The sequence below is a fragment of the Macaca nemestrina genome, chromosome 12 (assembly GCF_043159975.1).
Source record: "Macaca nemestrina isolate mMacNem1 chromosome 12, mMacNem.hap1, whole genome shotgun sequence".
Taxonomy (NCBI): Eukaryota; Metazoa; Chordata; class Mammalia; order Primates; family Cercopithecidae; genus Macaca; species Macaca nemestrina.
Genome location: NC_092136.1, coordinates 32,228,419 through 32,238,031, shown reverse-complemented (window position 1 = coordinate 32,238,031; position 9,613 = coordinate 32,228,419). Strand labels below are relative to the sequence as shown.

The 9,613-nt window shown below is 42.3% G+C and overlaps 1 pseudogene; it reads left to right on the top strand.

The window, feature by feature from the left end:
- Positions 1-439: 439 nt before the first annotated feature.
- On the top strand, positions 440-1,088 carry LOC112424897 (small ribosomal subunit protein eS24-like; annotated as a pseudogene).
- The last annotated feature ends 8,525 nt before the right edge of the window (positions 1,089-9,613 follow it).

Below are 9,613 nucleotides of genomic sequence, written 5' to 3'. Positions count from 1 at the left end.
CCTGAGTAGCTGGGATTATGGGCACATGCCAGCAAGCCCAGCTAATTTTTGTATTTGTAGTAGAGACAGGGTTTCACCATATTGGCCAGGCTGGTCTCGAACTCCTATCCTCAGGTGATCCACCCGCCTTAGCCTCCTAAAGTGCTAGGATTAAAGGCATGAGCCACTGAGCCTGGCCTAGATCATAATTGCTTATCATCCTTTATATCATAACTGTACTAAATAAATTTGGCCTAGAGATCTAGCTCAAAATTTTATGCTATGCAGGAATTTCCCTTAACCACTCGTTGTGTTAAGTGGTTAGTCAGCTTTTGTTATCATTGTTAGCTAAGAGAATGCATCGGAAAACACCTAGAACCGGTCCTGGTACAGTTAACTTGTTTTGCTTAAAACCATTTTTAAAATGAAGAAATTTTACCAGTGAATATTATTAAATTTATTCAAAGATTTACTGATTGCTTATATTCTTTTTTCTTTACTGATTATGTAAGCAAAACATATTATTTTCACAAATTCATATATCTTTTTGTGCGTATATTAACATTAGTATATTTATTAGTCTTTATTTTACAGAAATTGATCATATGTGACTTACTTTTTAAACATGTCTCAGATATCTTTTTATGTAAATAAAAATAGGTCTATCTGTTCTTTTTCTCCCTGGCTTTCTGCGGATAGACTGTCATCATGAGTGACATGGTAACTATCCGCACTAGAAAGTTCATGTCCAGCTGACTACTTCAGAGGAAACAAATGGTCATTGATGTCCTTCACCCTGGGAAGGCAACAGTGCCTAACACAGAAATTCAGGGAAAACAAGCCAAAATGTACAAGACCATACCAGATGACATCTTTGTATTTGGATTCAGAGCTCATTTTGGTGGTGGCAAGACAACTGGCTTTGGCATGATTTATGATTCCCTGGGTTATGCAAAGAAAAATGAACCCAAACATCGACTTGCAAGACATGGCCTGTATGAGAAGAAAAAGACCTCAAGAAACCAACGAAAGGAACACAAGGACAGAATGAAGGCAGTCAGGGGACAGCAAAAGCCAACGTTGGTGCTGGCAAAAAGCCGAAGGAATAAAGGTGCTGCAATGATGTTATCTGTGGTTGTTGTGGATTTTTCATGAGAAGATTAATAAACTAAAAGCTTTTTTTTAAAAAAAGGTCATCTTATTCATTTTAATGCTGCAATGTATTATTCCATTTTATGGCTGTACCATAGTCACTTATCTAAACCCTCTAAGGTACACATTTCTTTTTTTTTTTTTGGATATGGAGTCTCACTCTGTAACACAGGCTGGAGTGCAGTGGTGGAATCTTGGCTCACTGCAAACTTTGCCTCCTGGTTTCAAGCCATTATCGTGCCTCAGCCTCCCAAGTAGCTGGGATTATAGGCGTGTGCCACCACACCTGGCTAATTCTTGTATTTCTAGTACAGACAGGGTTTCACCGTGTTGGCCGGGCTGGTCTCGAACTCCTGACCTCAAATGATCAGCCCGCCTCAGCCTCCCAAAGTTCTGGGAGTACAGGCGTGAGCCGCCGTGCCTGGCCAGTTACACTTTTCATTTCCACATTTTAACATTTCTGAAATTACTTTTTAGTTATTTTATTTATTTATTTTGAGACAGGGTCTCCTTCTGTCAGCCAGGCTTGAGTACAGTGGCCGGATCTCAGCTCACTGCAACCTCCACCTCTCCAGCTCAAGTGATCCTCCCACTTCAGCCTCCTGAGTAACTGGGACTACAGGTGCACACCACCACACCTAGTAGTTTTTGTTGTTGTTGTTTGAGACAGAGTTTCTCTCTTATTGCCTAGGCTGAAGTGCAATGGTGTGATCTTGGCCCACTGCAACCTCCGCCTCCCGGGTTCCAGTGATTCTCCTGCCTCAGCCTCCCAAGTAGCTGGGATTACAGGTGCATGGCACCATGCCTGGCTAATTTTCGTATTTTTAGTAGAGACAGGGTTTCACCATGTTGGCAGGCTGGTCTTGAACTCCTGACCTCTGGTGATCTACCCGCCTCAGCCTCCCGAAGTGCTGGGATACAGGCATGAGCCACTGCGGTGCCAACATTTCTGAAATTAGGATGTCACTTATATTTTATCATGCATGACAGGTTAAAATTACTATCTGCCAGGCAGCATTTGTGACCTAACTGTCTTTGACTTGCACAGGTAAACTTGATCATAATTGTTCAAATTTATGTCACTTTAATTCAGTTATGTGCATTGTTAGTACTACAGGTGTTGGGTTTAATTGCTGTTTAAAATGTTCAGATGAAGATGGTGACTTGGCACTGTGGCTCACGCCTGTAATCCCAGCACTTTGGGTGGCCAAGGTGGGCATGATCACTTTGAGCCCAGGAGTTCAAGACCAGCCTAGGCAACATGGCGAAATCCTGGTCTCTACCAAAAATACCAAAATTATCACACACCTGTAGTCCCAACTGCTCAGGAGGCTGAGGCAGTAGGATCCCTTGAGCCTTTGAGGTTGAGACTGCGGTGAGGAGCTATGATTGTGCTCCTGCACTCCAGTGTGGGTGACAGAGTGAAACCCTATCTCAAAAAAAAAAAAAGAAAAAAAAAGTGGTATTGCAACTTTTTGTTGAAACACAAATTTGTTGTTTATGAGGAAAGGACAGACACAGAGCAGTGGGACATACATTTGATATTTAGTGAAGCAAATATTTGTTATTCAGGGAGTAACTAATTTCATGATTTTTTTCTACAAAGGAATGACTAAATTCTTTATGAGATGGAAGAAAGTAAGACAGTCATAAGTGATGAAGTTGTTTCAAAGCAATGGGAGGCTGGCATGACTGATGTATACATCTCACAGGACCAGTATTAAGGCATTTTGTCATAGTTTAATTGGCAGCAGTTTTTCTTTCTTAAAGGCCCATAAAATAATAATAATTTTACTACAAATGATCTCTAAGAGTAGATGACCTACATTACAGTATCCATGATAAATAACAGACACTGTGCTGAGACTTTACATCTGGGCTGGGTGCGGTGGCTCACGCCTGTAATCCCAGCACTTTGGGAGGCCAAGGTGGGTGGATCAATAGGTCAGGAGTTTGAGACCAGCCTGGCCAAGATGGTGAAACCCTGTCTCTACTAAAAATACAAAAATTAGCTGGCCACAGTGGCGGGCACCTGTAATCCCAGCTACTCAAGAGAATGAGGCAGAAGAATCGCTTGAACCTGGGAGGCAGAAATTGCAGTGAGTGGGCCACTGCACTCCAGCCTGGGCAACAAGCAAGACTCTGTCTCAAAAAAAAAAAAAGACTTTACATCTGGCCAAGTGTAGTGGCTCACGCCTGTAATCCCAGCACTTTGGGAGGCCAAGGTGGGTGGATCACTAGGTCAGGAGTTTGAGACTAGCCTGGCCAACATGGTGAAAACCTATCTCTATTAAAAATACAGAAATTAGCTGGGTGTGGTGGTGTGTGCCTGTAATCCCAGCTACTCAGGAGGCTTAGGCAGGAGAATTGCTTGAACCTGGGAGGCAGAAGTTGCAGTGAGCTGATATTGTGCCACTGCACTCCAGCCTGGGCAATAAAGCAACAATCCGTCTTTAAAAACAAAAAAAAACTTTATGTCTATTTTACCTACAGTTTCTAATTGCATTTTTTTAAATAAACTTTTTTTTTTTTTAAAGATAGAATTTCGTGCTTGTTGCCCAGGCTGGAGTGCAGTGGCGTGATCTTGGCTCACTGCAACCTCTGCCTCCCAGGTTCAAGCAATTCTCCTGCCTCAGCCTCCTAAGTAGCTGGGATTACAGGTGCACACCACCACGTTTAGCTACTTTTTTGGTATTTTTAGTAGAGATAGGGTTTCACCACATTGGCCAGACTGGTCTTGAACTCCTGACCTCAGGTGATCCACCTGCCTCGGCCTCCCAAAGTGCTAGGATTACAAGTGTTAGACACCGCATCTGGATGGCTTCAATTTTTTAGGATAGTTTTAAATATACAGAAGAATTGAGAGCATAGCACTGAAAGTTCTCATAGACTCTACCCCCACAACCATAATTTCCTCTATTATCTACATCTTAGATTAGCATGGTACCTTTGCCACAATTAATGAACCAATACTGATATATTATTAATAACTAAAGTTCACAGTTTATTCAGATATTCTTTGTTTTTATCTAATGTCTTTCTCTGTTTCAGTATCCCATCCCTGGAACATTAGGTATCTAATAATCATTAGGTTGCATTATATTATTTTTAATTTTTATTTTTATTTATTTATTTTTTTGAGACAGAGTCTCACTCTGTCGCCCAGGCTGTAGTGCAATGGCATGATCTCGGCTCACTGCAACCTCCATCTCCCCGGTTCAACTGATTCTCCTGCCTCAGGCTCCTGAGTAGCTGTGATTACAGGCACCCACAACCATGCCCGGCTCCTGAGTGGCTGGGATTACAGGTGCCCACCACCATGCCTGGCTGATTTCTGTATTTTTAGTAGAGATGGGGTTTCACCATGTTGGTCAGGCTGGTCTCAATCTCCTGACCTCGTGATCTGCCCGCCTCGGCCTCCCAAAGTGCTGGATTACAGGCGTGAGCCACCGTGCCCGGCCAATGTTATGTTTTTTTTAGTCTCTTCTTGCCTGGGACAGTTTTTCAGACTTCCCTCATTTTTCCTTGAAAGTTTTGAAGGGTACTGGTCAATTATTGTGTAGGATGCACCTCTATTGAAATTAACTGAGGCCAGGCACGGTGGCTTAGGCCTGTAATCCCAGCACTTTGGGAGGCTGATGCGGGCAGATCACGAGGTCAGGAGATTGAGACCATCCTGGCTAACACGGTGAAACTCCATCTCTACTAAAAATACAAAAAAAATTAGCCGGACGTGGTGGCAGGCACCTGTAGTCCCAGCTACTCGGGAGGCTGAGGCAGGAGAATGGCATGAACCTGGGAGGCGGAGCTTGCAGTGAGCCGAGATCATGCCACTGCACTCCAGCCTGGGTGACAGAGCGAGACTCGGTTGTCTCAACACACACGCGCGCGCACACACACACACACGCGCACACACACACACACACAGAAATTAACTGGATATTTTTCTCATGATTAGACTGGTGTTACAGGTTTTAGGGAGGAAAAACAGAGGTAAAGTACCACTTTTGTCATATTACATAGTGTCAACATGATTCATCACTGTTGATGTTGAACTTGATCACCAGGCTAAAGTAGCATTTGTTAGGTCTCTTCACCATAAAGTTACTCTTCCCTCAACCCTTGTTTTGATACTGTACGCTTTGGAAGGAAGTCACTATGCATAGCCCACACTTAAAGACTGAAGGGTTATGGTCTCTCTCTTTGAGAGCTGAGTATCTACATAAATTATTTAAAGTCCTTCTGCATGGGAGATTTGTCTCTTCTTCCCCATACATTTACTTATTTAATTATTATTTATATCACCATAGAATTATGGATATTTATTTTTCACTTTGAGTTATATAGTCCAATGCTATTTCATTTATTTTGTTGTTTAAAATGTTCCAGGGTAAGCCATTGGGAGCTCTTTCATTTGGCTCCTGTGATCATTTGACACTCAGCGTTTTTATTTTTGTTTGTCTGAGAACTTTCTGGAATCTAATTGAATTTTTACAACGATGCCATTGTAAGTAGGTATTAGAATCTCCTTAGTTACAGATGAAGAGACTGAAGTTTAGAGAGGTTAAGTAGCTTGCCTAAGTCACATAGGAAGTAAATGACAGGATTTGCATTTTGCTCTGAAAGCTTCTCATAATATTAAGTATCTTATTCTGGTATTTGATAGTATGATAAATTACACATCCTTTTAAGAAAAATAATTCTGCCATCATAGTCTGTTAGATGTATGCATTTCTATCATTATTTTGGACTTAGAGGAGAAAAATGTATCTGCCTGGAGCCAAACACATAATTTTTGGAATTGCATAACCCTGTGAGTGAGTGTGTGAGTGTGTGACTGAGTGTCCACTCAAACTGCCAGAGTTCCAATTATCTCTGGCTCAGGGATTGTTCACCTTCCTGTGGGAGTTCATTTGCCCCTCTATGCATAGGTTACTGCAGGCACTTGTAGTATAATATGTCAGGCGATGATTTTGTTGCCAATGTCTTAAGGGATGACACTCCTTTCATTCATCCCACAAGGCTTTATGAGAGTCTGCTGCTCTGGTGGAGCTTACACTGTAATAGGAAGAGACAAAAGAAACAAGCATGAAGTTAGTACAGCCACTATGGAGAACAATATGGAGGTTCTCAAAAAATAGAAATAGAACTACCATATGATCTGACAATCCCACTGCTAGGTATATCCCCAAAAGAAAGAAAATCAGTATATTGAAGAGATACCTGCACTCTCATGTTTCTTGCAGCACTATTTGCAATAGTCAAGATTTAAAATTAACCTAAGCATCCATTAACAGATGAATGAACAAAGGAAATGTGACACATATACACAATGGAGTACTATACAGCCATAAAAAAGAATGAGATCCTGTCACTTGAAATAACATGGTTAGAACTGGAGGATATTATGTTAAGTGAAATATGCTAGGTACAGAAAAACAAACTTCACATGTTCTCATTCATTTGTGGGAGCTGAAAATGGAAACAACTGAACTCATGGAAATAGTAGAATGATGGTTATCAGAGGCTGGGAAGGGGAGTGGGGGCAGGGGGCAGGGGAATGTTAATGGGTATGAAAATGTAGTTAGATTTTTTAAAAAAGAAAATATATTAGCATGAATAAGATCTGGTATTTAACAACACAATAGGGTGACTATACTGAACAACAATTTATTGTACATTAAAAAATAAGGAATATAATTGAAATGTTTGTAACATAAATAAATGATAGATGCTTGGGGTAATGTATACTCTATTTATCCCAATGTGACTATTAACACATTACATGCCTGTATCGAAATAACATATATACTCCATAAATATATACACCTACTGTGTACCCACAAAAATAAAAAAATTTAAAATAAAAAAAAGAAAACAGGCCAGGTGCAGTGGCTCACGCCTGTAATCCCAGCACTTTGGGAGGCCGAGGCTGGTGGATCACGAGGTCAGCAGATCGAGACCATCCTGGCTAACACGGTGAAACTCCATCTCTACTAAAAATACAAAAAAACTAGCCGGGCATGGTGGCAGGCGCCTGTAGTCCCAGATACTCGGGAGGCTGAGGCAGGAGAATGGCGTGAACCCGGGAGGCGGAGCTTGCGGTGAGCCGAGATCGCGCCACTGCACGCCAGCCTGGGCGACAGAGTGAGACTCTGTCTCAAAAAAAAAAAAAAAAAGAAAAGAAAAAAAGAAAACACAAAATAAACAAGTATGTAAGAAAATTAACAAGGTATTTTTGGACGTGATAAATGCTAACCAAAGGCCCGTGTGCCCAGAATGCAATAACCGAGGTGGGTAGCATGGTAGGGGATGAGGCAGAGAGAGAGGCTTTGTGGCTCACAGTAAAGAACATGGGTGTTACTCCCTTTTCAGTGGTTGGCTTTGGCTGGGTTCAGAAAGGGAAGGGATATGGTCTGTCTTGCTACTCACAGACCCTATTGCATACCACTCTTTCTGGTTCCTCCTCCCAAGCCACACTGGCTTTCTGACTGCTCCTAGAATATGTCAAGTTTTTTTCTGCCTTTGAGTCTTTACATTGTTTATTTCATCTGCCTGAAAAAACAATGATCACCACAAAAACCAAAACTATTCCATCACATAATGGTATAATTCTTCCTTCATATCATTCAGGTCTCTACTTAAAGCTACATCCTATCTAAAAATGCTTCACCACCACGTCTCTTCTTCAATCCCTAGGAACTCTCTATATCTCCATCTGGCTTTGTATTTCTTTCTTTTTTTTTCTTCTTGAGAGTGAGTCTCACTCTGTTGCCCAGGCTGGAGTGCAGTGGTGTGATCTTGGCTCACTGCAGCGTCCACCTCCCAGGTTCAAGCGTTTCTCCTGCCTCAGCCTCCCGAGTAGCTGGGATTATAGGTGTGCACGACCACTGCTGGCTAATTTTTGTATTTTAGTAGAGAGAGGGTTTCACCACATTCGCCAGGCTGGTGTCAACCTTCTGACCTCAAGTGATCCGCCTGTCTTGGCCTCCCAAAGCACTGGGATTGCAGGTGTGAGCCACTGTGCCTGGGCTGGCTTTGTATTTCTTAGAGTATGTATTGCTACCTCGCTTTATTTCTTCCTTTACTTGTTTATATTCTGTCATCCCTATTAGAATGTAAGTGCCACATGAGCGCATGGATTGTGTCTGTACTGTTCATCATTACATCCTCAGTGCCTGGAACATTGTCTAATACATACAGGGTGATTTTATTAGTTATCACTTACTGTGGAACACATTACCCCCAAAACTGAGTAGCTTAAAACAGCAACCATCTGTCTCATAGTTTCTGTGGATGAGGACGTCAGGAGAGGCTAAGCTGGGTTTGTGTGGCTCAGGGTCTTTAAGGAGGTTGCACTCAATGTTGGCCAGGGTTGCGTTCATCTGAAGGCGTGACTGAGGCTGCAGGATCTACTTCCAAGCTCTTTCATGTGGCTACTGACCAAAGGCTTCAGTTCCTTGCCAAATGAGTTTCTCCACAGGCTTGCAACATAGCAATTGCAGAAGTATCAAGGTGAAAGCCATAATAACTTTTTGTGACCTAGTGCCTGAAGTTGCACACCATCATTTCCATTTTATTTTGTTTGTTAAGAACAAGTAACTAAGTTCAGCCCACAAAACGAAGAAAATTAGGGTCCACTTCTTTTTTTTTTTTTTTTGAGACAGAGTCTCACTCTGTCACACAGGCTGGAGTGCAGTGGTGCAATCTCGGCTCACTGTAACCTCTGCCTCCTGGGTTCAAGCGATTCTCCTGTCTCAGGCTCCCGAGTAGCTGTAAATACAGGTGTCTGCCACCATGCCCAGCTAATTTTTGTATTTTTAGTAGAGATGGGGTTCCTCCATGTTGGCCAGGCTGGCCTCAAACTCCTGACCTCCAGTGATCTACCCACCTCAGACTCCCAAAGTGCTGGGATTACAGGCATGAGCCACTGCACCCAGCTGACCATCTCATTTAATTCTCAGCTTCATGCAAGGTAGACATAATTACAACAAATTCAAAGATGAGGAAAAAGACTTTGGAGGCTATGAAATATGCCCCAAGTTGCACAGTTAACTGAGGATTCTCCTCTTGTCAAAAGACAAGAAAGGAAGACTGTATCAGCACAGCTGCTACATGAGGACAGGCATGCTTTACACTGCAGATATCACAGATGTGTGTGTTTATTATGATGTTTTTCTAACAGATGGCAACAACGTGTTGCCTTAACAAAATTGGTATATTAAAAAAATTTTCTGGGTCAGGTGCAGTGGCTCATACTTATAATCCCAGTATTTTGGGAGGCAGAGGCTAGAGGATCACTTGACAACAGGAATTCAAGATCAGCCTGGGCCACATAGACAGACTCTGCCTCTACAAAAAATTAAAAAATTGGCTGGATGTGGTAGCACATGCCTACAGTCCCAGCCATTCAGGAGGCTGAGGTGGGAGAATCACTTGACCCTGGGAGTTCGAGACTTCAGTGAGCTGTGATCACACCATT